Source organism: Patella vulgata, chromosome 6 (genome assembly GCF_932274485.2).
Source record: "Patella vulgata chromosome 6, xgPatVulg1.2, whole genome shotgun sequence".
Classification (NCBI taxonomy): Eukaryota; Metazoa; Mollusca; class Gastropoda; family Patellidae; genus Patella; species Patella vulgata.
Genome location: NC_065884.2, coordinates 33,952,228 through 33,965,538, shown reverse-complemented (window position 1 = coordinate 33,965,538; position 13,311 = coordinate 33,952,228). Strand labels below are relative to the sequence as shown.

General features: G+C 37.9%; 1 protein-coding gene across 2 annotated transcripts in view; it reads right to left on the bottom strand.

Moving 5' to 3' along the window:
* Positions 1-1,216: 1,216 nt before the first annotated feature.
* The window catches only part of LOC126825420 (phosphatidylinositol 4-phosphate 3-kinase C2 domain-containing subunit alpha), a 684,289-nt gene continuing 672,194 nt past the window's right edge, over positions 1,217-13,311 (bottom strand). For both annotated transcript variants that reach the window (XR_008788423.1, XR_008788424.1), the window contains one exon: positions 1,217-1,942. The gene's annotated coding sequence lies outside the window, so the exon portion shown is untranslated. The remainder of the gene's footprint in view (positions 1,943-13,311) is intronic.

The window sequence follows — 13,311 nt, the reverse complement described above, 5'->3', positions numbered from 1 at the left end:
AGCTGCGAATATTCCTTCGAAACAGACAATATCCACTAAATCTAATAAACGATGGAATATCCAAAGCTTTAAAGCTAGAGAGACGCGATCTGCTAACGGTGAAGGAGAAAAACACTTCACAGCGAAAACCTATTGCATTCGTTTCGACCTTCAACCCTAAAAACCCGGATATTATGAATAAAATTAGATATAATTTACCAGTGCTAGAAAATGATGAACGGATGAAAGAAGTTCTTAAGTCAATAGAAATCATCAACAGCAAACGTCAAAGCAATAGTTTGAAAAACATCCTTACGAAGGCTAAATTCACGTCTGAATCATCACACCCAACAAAATATGAGGTGAAAAAATGCCAGCGTGGAAACTGTGGTACCTGCGAACACCTTATGGAAGGGCCATCAATCACCTTCAAAGGTCACGGGACATTTAACGTGAATGCTAATTTAACATGTGCATCACGAAATGTGATCTATGCCATAACTTGCCCGGGTTGTACGGAGCAGTATATCGGTCAAACTGAATATTTGAGATCGCGAGTTGCTGTACACAAATCACAGATAAAAAATCCAGAATATCGCATGATATCCCTGAGCGAACATCTGGACATATGTGCACACAACTTTAATACAAAATTCCAAATATTCCCGTTTTACCAGTTCTTAAATGATTGCACAAAACAGAGAACAGTTAAAGAGGAATATTTCATTAAAAAATTTAGACCTCTGCTAAACAAATAAATTAGCTTAATTGATCTCCTATTGATAAGTAGCTAACTGAATAGTGTGTTATGTACATATTATATTTGTTTATTCATTCATCACTATTCATTCATTTATTCATTCATTCATGCAATGTAATGTACCTCTATTGTGACGTCACGAGGGTAACCTTGCAACGTTATTAGTATCAATGGCTTCCTGATGAAAATATATTGAAACATGTAGAAGCAAATCGGTGTTATTTTTATATTTTATACTTTGATATATGATACTGTACATTAGAACAACAACTCACTACAGCTATATATATATATATATATATATATATATATATATATATATATATTCCGTTACATTGTCTAGTACAAAAGTGCGATAATTGCACGTTTATTAAAGTTTAAATGTTCGGGGTGTGTAATTTAGTTTAGTACGAACGTTAGCTGTACAATATACACAACACCTTTCAACGCGTCTTTTCCGACAATGACACCATTTCTTTCAGCCCGTCAGTTATTTCTCTAGGACCAATTTTGTGTTAATTCATTTTGTATTTCATTTGATACAACGTCACTGGTTCAACAAATAAGCTTCGAAATCATGTGTTTTGGCTAATATATTATCTACACCTCATTGTTTGGCTTTATCTTCTTTGAAATTCCACTCGGTTAGGAATAAATAGGCTCTACTCGTACTATTAATAAAGCTAAATGCAAATGCATCATTCATTGAGCGAAACGACATGGTTTGGGTGGGGATGATGACGATATTTAGGACTCCTCAATAAGCTACTATAAATTGAAGAACAAAACGGCTAGTATGGAAAATCAAAGGAGTTCTTTTAAATAATTGTGTGCGTTGGCAGAATAAATTGATTTACCACATTTACAAATGCTTTTAAATTGAACATTCACTCGAGCTGGAAAATTTGGAAAATAATTTTTAATTTTGTGGAATCATTTTTAATTATGTAGAATAATACTTAATTTTGTAAAAACAAATTAAATTTGTAGAATATTTTTTGATTTTTTGTAGAATAATTTTTTTTTTTTTTTTTCAAAATATTTTTTTTTTTTTAGTAGTATGAAAAAAACAGCAATAAAATGAAAATTAAAAATATCATCAATTGTAATTTGTACCTAATAATCCTATCTGCTGTTACGAAATTGTCTCGTCTAATGTTTAACAGCCATCTCTTCAGAAGCTTCTTGTTTTTTAGTGGAAATCTGTAATTTAAGAAAATAATGTTTTAAGCCCCGTGGGTGCTTGCATTGATATTTATTTACTGCAGAGGAGAGGTGGAGGGACAGTGAATGGTGGACTGGAACTTCGAGAGACGGTCATAAAGTTTGCTTCACTTTTTGAGGCCTATGTCATAGAGTATTAGAAAAAAACACCTAGGTGAAAAAACCAGAACAACTGTTACAGTAACTGTAGGTTCATAAGAATCGAAACCCCGCCAGTTGACTCAATGACACATAGGCCTACGAGTTAGAAGATATGGTAGCTGTATAATTTAATATATTATTTTTTTAAAAAAGGTGTTAAATGTGTCAAATTATGTGTGTGTGGGTGTGTGTGTGTGTGTGCATTGACCATCACCAGAGGACCCTCGTTAGAAAACACAGCTTTTACCCGAGGACCAACAAATCGTCCGAGGACCAAAATCGTGGTCCTCGGAGAATTGAAGTCTATTTTCATGTTGGATAACCTAGTCTACTTCACCTGACAAAATTTCTACGTGGTCCACTCTTAGTGCGTAAAACCCGTTATGTGTGTGCTCTCTTCACACAGTTTACTCTCGGTCAACAGACATACGAGGTTCCTGGGTAATTTAGCGAATCACGTGACGTCACCCAGCAAACACACGTTCCTCGGAGACGCTATTATGTTAGAGGTAAGAACGAAGAATACGTTTCCTTAATTTAAGTGTGAATTATTAGTAGATGAGTTAGTTTGTATTTTTGCACAGGACGTTTGTTTGTTCAAGAGCATATTGCAGTGAATAACAAGTAAAATTATTTTGGTCTTCGAAGCCAACGAACGTATTTTGTAAACTTCGTTTCAATTTAACACACATGGTTGAAACAGTATGGCGTCGACGGATCCGTAAGATTAGGTTTTTTTTCTGACTCTGTGTTGTCTACTCATAGACAGTAGCTCATAATAATATGTTGTCGTTTTCGTTGAAGTTATGTCATTTCTTTAAATAGGCGACTTACATCAATACCGTATGCATTTTAGTTTACCTGCCAATAGATGGCAAGAACTTTGTTTACATTGTCACAGCTCCTTGCATTCAGATTTTTTTTTTGATACCGTAGCCCTTTTAGACAAGCCATTTTGGTCAATAGCCATTTTTTCCATATTCTTATTAGTTTCTTATGTTTGAGGATTTTACCGCCTGCACAAATAAATAAACAAATAGAAAAACAATAATGCCAAAGTGCTAATCTAAAAGGATAGTCCTGAACACAGGCAAATTTACATGTAAACAAGGAATTCATGGACCTGTATTAACTGTTAATAAATCTTTTAATGTGTATTTTTAATAGATTGTAATAATTTTAATATTGGACTTCGCAATATGAATATGGATGATGTTGCTGGAAAACCTGTACTCAAAGGTAAGTCTCTTTTTGAATTATGGTGGTCGAATGGTCTAACGGATGCGCTTTAGATCGTAAGGTCCGTCATTGAGTCAAGTGGTGTGGTTTCGATCCAACACTTGTACGTGACAAGGCGTAGGGTCGCCTGTCTAACCTCGTGGGTTTTCACCGGGTCCTCCAGTTTCCTCCCACTCCTAAAGACACCTACGTGCAAGCGAGTTATTGAAATAATATTGTACTATACGTGAGTTCCGGAATGACCTAGTTTCTGTTAAGTGGACGTTAAACCCCCACTACTGCAGTGGAATGTTATTATGTCTTCTGACTTAAAAACTCTTGTTCCGATGTCCAATTATACCAACTACCCCGTACTGGTCACTTTTCTCACCCACATTAAGCCATGGTTAATTGGACATACTTGTGGGGGATATCTCTTTTTCCAGTTGAACCATGGTTGTTTCTTATTCTAGCCTAAAAGCTTGCATTCACCCCACCATGACATGGCCAGTAGAGCGAGTTTACTTGAATGTGTAGGAAAGTTTTGGGAAGCGACCTACCTAAAAGTCTTACTACTTTTATATTTTTCTTATTTCAGGAAACTGTGTATGGGATAAAATACCCGGCTGTTTTGTAATGTGGCCCGTTAAAATCTTAGACATAAACATTGCAGATAATAGGCCTAATGTTGATGTCTATGTTCATTCTGATGATACAATGTAAGTTTCTTGAGTTATCCCAGTGTGAGCTCTGTCATTTTTACATTCATTCTGGGAACCTTTTATAGGGTAGCTCAATAAATCCAAATTTTGTCACGGCTTGCAATATCTCCATTAACTGACTATGTTGTATGTGTTGTTTAGGAGTTATAGCATGTGAAAATACTTTCTAACATATGTCTGCTTTTTTGCGTCTAGATATACCATCCCTTCTGAAAACATCATTTATTACCCACAACTAAAAGAAAAGGGTATAGCTAACGAGTTCTGTAAAGATAGTTATATTCTTAAATCACTTGAATTAATGTTTGTATTAGGGCCGAAACAATTATCGGTGAATCGGTTTACCAAAATTTATTCTATCAAAACAAACAATATTTTTTAGTAGAAAATCTATAACTGCGATTATTATTTCAATTTAAGGTTCACAATCTATTTCTCACCGTATCATGATATTTATCCAATAAATTAGCCGAAAGGTCTTATTAGAAAATAGCTCATCAGTTCAGTGTAAAGAAAAATCCTGGTAGCTATAAATAGAATATAATGTCGGCACTTGGCCTGAGTCTTTAGTTGTCCCGGCCATTCAGACTTCATATCATTGCAAAATCTGACATACTAATGGCGTGCAAAATAGGATCTGGAAACATGATAAGACAATATTTTCCATTGGACAAAATACCGGAAGCTGTCAATTTCACACAAATTAAATCGCATTATACAGTTATTTCGTCTTCGCGATGCCGGTGGCTTAAGAAAACCGTATTGAAATTTGGTTTTGATTTCGGCGGTATTTCACGTTCGAGTATTATGTCCAGTATGAACCGGCCACTATGGTATCATAAATCAATCTTCTTTCGGATCAGTACAAATAGTTAATTAATACTTGTTGATTAACACGTCAATCAACTAGTCAGCTACATGTACAATAACAGTCATACCTTAGTGAGCATCGGCCACGTCGAACATATGATCCGAGTAATTAGCACATTTAACAGTAATTTTGATAATCCCGTAAAATACATAACTGGTCCAGTAAGTTGCCTTTGTGATAATGAATGCACCCAAGTAATTAACGCAGTTTACGGTACGTAGCAAACGCGGACTGCTACGGCAAAGTTGTGCCGTGCGTGTAGTAGGACCACGTACACATATCAAGCTTCCATGTAATACAAATATCACACCAACCAAATAGGTGCACAAAAATGTTATTCGTTTAAAAATGGATTAAGAACCCTGGTCTGTGTCCTAGTCTTTTCCAAGTTTTCACCTGATTTACCAAGTGCATTGTGTAATGGTATTGTTATTTTTGGATTTTATTAAGCTAATAGGTCGGAATATTTGTTATTGGTGACACTGAAATGTTTCTTATTGAAATCTTTCATTCGCCCAAATGTTGTTTGAAAGCACATCTGGCTACGACAGTGTCTTGTCTTTCGGATGGGACGAACAACTGAGGCCCCGTTTACATGTTGGTGTGCACGTAAGAGAACCCTTGACAGTTGGAATTCAAAATAACTGTAGCACCTCTGTCCGGGCAAAATTTCCCCCATAGCACTCTGCGTGGCATCCCCTTTGCAGTGGTGCAGGTGTAGTCGTTCGGATGGGACAAAAAAAACGAGTCCCCATTCACACGTAGCATGTAAAAGAACCCTTGACAGTTGAAATCTAAATAAGAGTATGTCCGTCTTCATTAGCCCGGATGAAGCAGAAAAGTCTGATGTTAAACCCTCTTTTCATTACATTTCGTTACATATCAACTCCAGTATTAGCAAGCATATACACAGGATTGTATATAACCCTCTTACAAACAAATCCAAAACTATAATGCTCAGATTTGTGAAAGCACTCGACGAATAATCATACATTCAAACAATTTAACATTCATTCTGATATGTTTTCAGGGGTTAATTTGAATGATGGAAGTAAGAAAGGTACACGTAAGCAAGTCAGAAGATATTGGACAGCCGATGATAAGAGAGCTGTTTCTGAGGAGTTGGGTAACAACATTCGACAAATGAAAGTTCCCGGTAAGCTGGTTTGTGGCAGATGTTTAAGAAAGAGAATGGAACTGTCAAGAGGATCATGGAGAGACATTAAAAATTATATTCTTAATGTCATCCAGTCTAAAAAAAAAACAAACCATGAAGCATTTTTAAACATGTTCTGTTGTCCTCCGCCTTTCGTTCGCTTGTCCGTCCGTCACAGTTTTTGGGACACAATAACTCTTCTAATTGAGCTATAATGTTCAAACATGGTGTAGGTGTTTATTAGGTGAATGCAAAGATAAGCAATTTTATTGGTCGATGCTTTGGGACAAAATAACTTTTATTCTAGTTAACTAAGAGTGGTGAAACATGTTAGTCCCGAAATGACCTAGTTTGTGTCGAGTGGGCGTTAAACCCCATTTCTCTCTCGCTAAGACTTTATTAGGTGAATGCCTTGACTGTTCGATGATGAGCATTTTCTACTAAGGCTGACAGATAATTTGATGGGTCAATGATTTGGGACGCAATAACTTGTATTCTAATTAACTGAGAGTGGCGAAACATGGTGTATAGTTTCAGTACATCAATACCTTGACTAAGTTTGATGATCATAATTTTCTGTTGGGCTCTGTAGCGATAAGCGATTTGATTGGTCAAAACAATAACTTTGCTTTTAATTGAGGTAGAATGTTCAAACTTGGTGTTGATGTTCATTGGGTAAATGGCTTGACTGAGTTCGATGATTAACATTTTCCGTTTAGGCAAAGCAGGGATGAGCAATTTGATTTGTCGATGCTTCCGGACGCGATAACTTTTATTATCCCGCGCTGAACGAAGTTAGGGAGGGATATTGAAATGGGTTTCGTCCGTCCGCCCGATTTCGTTTCCGGAGCATATCTCATAAACCGTTCAAGATATCTTTCTGAAACTTTGCACACATATCAACCTATTACAGTAGTTGTGCCTTTTGCTATTTAGGAATTTGTGGGATTTATATTTTTTTGTGTTTCCATGGAAACAAATTTGACTTAGTTTTTGGTGTATAATTTTGTTTCCGGAGCAAATCTCATAAACCGTTCAAGATATCTTTCTGAAACTTTGCACACCCATCAACCCATTACAGTAGTTGTGCCTTTTGCCATTTAGGAATTTCTGGGATTGATATTTCGTGTGTTTCAATCGAAACAAAAAGGACTTAGTTTTTGGTGTACAATTTTGTTTCCGGAGCATATCTCATAAACCGTTCAAGATATCTTTCTGAAACTTTGCACACACATCAACCTATTACAGTAGTTGTGCCTTTTGCTATTTAATAATTTCTGGGATTTATATTTTTTGTGTTTCCATGGAAACAAATTTGACTTAGTTTTTGGTGTACAATTTTGTTTCCGGAGCATATCTCATAAACCGTTCAAGATATCTTTCTGAAACTTTGCACAGACATCAGTCCATTACAGTAGTTGTGCCTTTTGCTATTTAGGAATTTCTGGGATTGATATTTTGTGTGTTTCCATGGAAACAAATTTTACTTAGTTTTTGGTGTACAATTTTGTTTCTGGAGCATATCTCATAAATCGTTCAAGATATCTTCATGGCACTTATTTTGAATTTCTCAGATTTGATAATTTTATGTGTTTCCATGGAAATATATTTGACTGTTCAAGATACCTTTAAAATAATTTTATCCATTATTTTATTTTCTGAAATCCAGCCTTCCGTACTGATTTTGTTTCTGGAGCATATTTTATTATCTGTTCAAGAAATCTTTTTGAAACTTTGTACAAACATTAACCTATTATAGTATTTTATTTTCTGATGTGTAAGTTTATTGTTTAACATACAGCAGCTAATTGAGGTAGGCAAAGGTTGTTGTGCAAACCTTACAGGGAGTAGCGACCCTGCCTTGCCGAGCTACTGTGATCAGAGTATGAAATTCTGTGAATTGATATACCATGTGTCGGAATATGAGATTTGTCTAAAGCTCCAGTTCCCTCCACTTGGAAAATATCTCTATTTTCTATGTAGTCATGTCTAATTTTTAAAACCAGAGCTTAATGTCATAAATTATCTCAAATCTTCTAGTAAATAGCAATCAATCATTTGTTTTCAGAAATAGAGAGCAATATCTACTAAACAGGGCCACAATATTAGGACCAGTGACACTGTTTGCGAAATCTGATACATTTTTATATTGATTACCAATAACATAAACAAGTTATTTTTCCTTATTTCTTCCAAACAAGTGCAAGGGCGTGGGATGTTAATGACTAGTCATCTTGTTCTAATTGAGGGAGAGTGATGAAACTTCGTGTATAATAAGTTTCACTACATCTGCTTAGGCCAAGTATAGAGAAGCAGATTGATTGCTCGATGTTTATCAAAAAGATAAATAATGTGCAATTAATTAATGTGTCATCTATTTATTTGGAGATTGCGTTGGGGACATCAGCCTCACTTTTGGCTTGTTTATACTGTTATGTTTGTTTAAATTTTTGTCATTACGTACTTGTGCATGACAAGATGTAGGGTCGCCTGTCTAACCTTGTGGGTTTTCTCCGTTTTAAGAGAACTGTGATGTCATTCAATCTAAAACGAAAACCATGAAACATTTATAAACATGTTCTGTTTGTTTATGCTGTTATGTTTGTTGCTCTCATGATAATGAGTAAGAGAGAGGTCAAACTTTCATAGTTAATATTGGATATTATCAATATTGAATTGGTTAAGTAAGTTTTTAAAATATTAATTATAATATGTTTTCAAAAAGTTATTTACACTTTAGGTTACATCTGTTAATCTTCATAAATTAATCAAGTTGCTTTTATTTGCAATACATTTTAGAGATTACAATTTATTATTGTGTGTTTTCGTTGAGGATATTTAAGATTTTCTTTCATAGTAACTAATTACAATTCAAAGTTTTTTGAATGAATCGGCTTAATTGATTTTTTGAATAATCTTGTTGATGCTCAAGATGCTAAAGTTATCATTCGATTGACTTGAAATATATACACAGGAAGAACGAGAAGCCAATCAATTTTTAATTATTTCTGATAATTACTTGATGGATTGTTACTCATAATCAGTTTTTGATGTCTTGTGAATGCTCCCATTACCTACAAAAGAATAAATATGTGACATCCTTTGTACTCATTACTTTTCAAATCCTCCATTACTCATTACATGACCATTACTTCAAAAATGTAATGATTAGATTCCATTACCATTACACCAGCCCTGATTACAGGCAAATTGGAGCATGTACAGTAGCACGTTTTATTCATTAAATGACGGGCAACGCCCCAAAATCAATGGAATGTGCATGGTTTTTGGCCGATAGATATCTTCGTTCCTGGAAACCCCAGAGACTAAGTCTTGAAACATTTAGGACTAGTTCAGAATAACGGTCCAGACATGCCCTGGAAACCCCAGAGACTAAGTCTTGAAACATTTAGGACTAGTTCAGAATAACGGTCCAGGCATGTCAAGTCTCTATCTTTAGTAGAAATCATTTTATAAGCCAAAATACATAAATTCAACAAAAAGATGTGCAACTTTTGTTGAAACTGCTCATTTTTAGGTGTTTTTTCAGCCATATATTTATTTCTATTTTGGATAGAGACTTCCGTTTCCGCCGTACCCTTGGTAATGTTGAGACACACTACCGTGTAAAATACCAGCATTCGAGCTTTCATAGGTTTAAAGGGGCACTCTCCTCTTCAAAGAAAAATACTCCCGAATGCATGTGTATGAAGGGCCATAATTTTATTTCTAATATTTCACGTCCAATGAAACATCCCCAAGAGCAGCCTAAGGAATGTACTCAACCTGGAGGTCCAATTTTGACTTAGAAACTTAAAAGTCCCTGGAAGTGCCCCAAATTGGGCTATGGGGCAGAAAATGCAATCCCCTGACGCGATTAGAAAAAATGTTATGTCCAAAAAAACACCGGAATGTGCTTTGCGTCTGTACATATTGGCGTATAAAATCATTTAATTTGAAATTTTCTACGCCTGTGATCATCGCCAAGACCTGAAATATCACACTGAGGAGATGATAATATCATTCTGCACCCGTTAGTTTTCTGTTCAATCATTCTTGACATTCTTCCTTTCATTCATTTCTTGTTTTTATGCCAGGGTTAGTTTGCAATGCTTATGGTGTCATTGGTGGTCAAAGGAGAGATAACTCCCCAAGTCCTTTGAGGAAGAGCAAAGTTTGTTAAATCTCTAATAGTGTTAAATCTACATTGTAGTCCTTAAAGTAAAGTATTAAACACTAAAGTCCTCAGGAATAAGGTAAAGTAAGTTGTATTTAGTGAACAATAACGGTCCAAGAACGGACCCTCGTGGTACACCATATTTTAGGATAGTGGCTTTTGATTGAATTCCGTTGACAGATATAGTTTGTGTTCTTGAGGTCAGGTAAGATCTGAACCAGCGCAGCGCAGTGCCTTAGATTCCGAAAAGGGGCCGGAGTCGCTCTAGTATCCTTTTTGAGGGAAAGAGCCTTATTTAACTCCTCCTCAGAGAAAGGTAGATTGATTGGTTTAGCCCCTTCATTAGGTTCAATTTCTAATGAAGGGTGCTGTGAGTAAAAGATTTCCTTTCTCTTCAAGAACTCTGGTGATTGGTTTTCGTCCCTGCTTGCGTCAGCGAAAGCTTTTGCAAGTAGATCTGCCTTTTCATTGCCGTTGGTAACGTACTCATCTCCATTGTTTAGGTTTGGTATGTTGAATGATCTGCGCTTCCCGTTCATGGCGTTCAGCTTCTTCCAGACGGCACCTGTTTGCGTGTTTTGATTCAACGCATTACAGAATGTCATCCAGTGTCCGCTTTGTGCCTTCCGGATGGTGTCTCTTGCGGCGTATTTCAACTTCAGGTAGTTTTGGTGATTGACTTCATTGTAGTGGCGTTTCCGTAGGCGTAGTGCCTTCTTTCTTTCGTTAACCGCCTTCTGACATTCTGGTGACCACCAAGGTTTCCTAATCCTTGATTGCCCTCCAGAAGTCTTAGGAATGGAGTCGTCTGCGGCACCTATAATAGCACTCGTGATGTTGGCTGCGTACACGTCGATGTTGGCATCGATGATGTCTTCTTCTTTCCACCCAAGGCAGCCTATACGGAAGTTAGCCCAATCAGCCTCTTTTATTTTCCAATTGGGTTTCCCGTTATAGACTTCCCTGGTTGTTTCACATTGGATGCAGAGTTCTTTCAATAGATGGTCGCTGCCAAGTGTTTCGTCTTCGTGTACTTGCCAGTCGCAGCGGTTTGCCATACCAAGCGTACAGAGCGTGAGATCCAGGTGTGAAGGTGGGGCATTTCCTCCAACAAAAGTAGGGCTCTCGTCGTTCAGTACGCATAGGTCGTTCTCTTCTATTATTGAGCATAAGCTAATCCCCCGACAGTCATTCCTCGGTGACCCCCACAGAACGTGTTTTGCGTTGAAATCCCCGCAAAACACAAATTCGCCCTGAGGAAGCTGGTCGAGAAGTGACTGGAAGTCAGCTGGTTTTCTCGTGACATCTGGGGGTACATACACATTCACTATTGTCAATTTTGTATTATTGCTCAATGTGATGGCTATGCCCATTGCTGCTAGAGGGTCCTCTACGTCAAGCGAAACAGAAATATAATTTAAGTTATCACTGACGTAGATGGCAAGACCGCCGCCACGTGTCGTGCTGCCCGGTCTGTCCCTTCTCTGACAAGTGTATCCGGACAAGTAGATGTCGTTCTTGGCTGGTAGTAGCTTGGTTTCTTGGAGGCATATTACATCTTTGGGGTTGCGGGTGATGTATTTTCTCAGCTCAGCACATCTGGGAGCCAGTCCATTAACGTTTAGTTGTAGAACTTTTACCTGGCCCGCCATGATGACTGTCCAGATGGATGCCTCTCTGTCTAGTCTATTTATTGGTCAATTGGCGTGTCACATTCCATAGGAGGTACCTCATTAGTGTTCGTCTTTGGTGTTAAAACCGGCAGGCAACTGGGCATATCGCCAGTGCTGTAGTGATGAACATGAGATATCCTCCTACGGAGTGCGAGGTTGTTTTGGTTCCACCACCGGTTCTCTGACTACTTTTGCTTCTCTCTCCTTGTTCTTTACTTGCTGGGTTGCCTCCCTAAAGGTAAGTTTATCTTTGCTTTGCAGACGTAGCGCTGCTTTGGTCGCTTGTATTCTTGGGCATTGTGGGGAGTTGGCTGCGTGGCTGCCCTTGCAGTTTGAGCAGTTAATTTTGCTACCCACCCTACACTCAGCCACCGCGTGTTCTCCTCCGCATTGGGCGCATACAGTTTTTCTCTTGCAGTACTTTACCGTATGTCCTAGTTTCTGGCAGTTGGCGCACTGCCTCACCCTCTGAACATAGGGGTGGGTACGGCGGTTGAGGTACACGATTTTAAGGGACTCAGGTGCGGTACCTTTCTTGAAGGATAGGGCGACGCTTCCCTGATCCTTCCACTGGGCCACATTAAACCGATATACCTCGGTAGCTTGGTACCCCCTCTCTGTAAGATCTTCCAGAATTTCCTCCCCGGTATATTCGGCCGGTATCCCATGAACAACCACCTTATCAATAGACAAGGTGATCGGTTCGGACACCGTCACGGTCATACCGAGAAGTACGTTCTGAGCCAGCGCCAGATCCATCTCAGACCTACTTTTTAAGGCAAGTCTAAGTTGGCCTGACACAGTGATCTTTAAGTCGGGTATGTTAGTAATACCCCACTTATTCTTTAGTTCCTTCCCCACAGCCGTAAGTTTGGCTCCTTGAAAGGACTTGCCTTCCAGTGGCCTTACTAGTACGACGTGAGGCTGTTCCTCTCTACTTTTTGCCGCAGGAATGAACTTCGGTGCGGGGCAGCTGTAAAAAGCGTCAGCCATGGACATGGGTGCGCTAGCCTCTGTCGCCATCGTTCTTATGCTGCCGAAAGATACAATCGAAAACAAAAGGAGGGACTGAACAGTGTTGATTAAGGATGTATTCTGTCGTTAATTAATGACGTAGGCTGATATACCTGTTGTTACCCCTTTCCACAAAGAAGCGCTAGTCAATCAGTGTAATTAATACTAATTAACTTTGGGTTCCTATTGCTTGTATGAGTGTACTTAACAGTTATCAGGCTTATTAGCTATAGAAATAAATTAGCTTGTTATTGTTTTAAGAAGCTTGTGACGAGTTCAATCAGTTGATTGGCTTGTACACTGAGCTTCTTTGTTAGTAGATGATAGAAAGAAAAGTGAAATATCCTAACAATAACGCACTGAGGAAGGAGGTAAG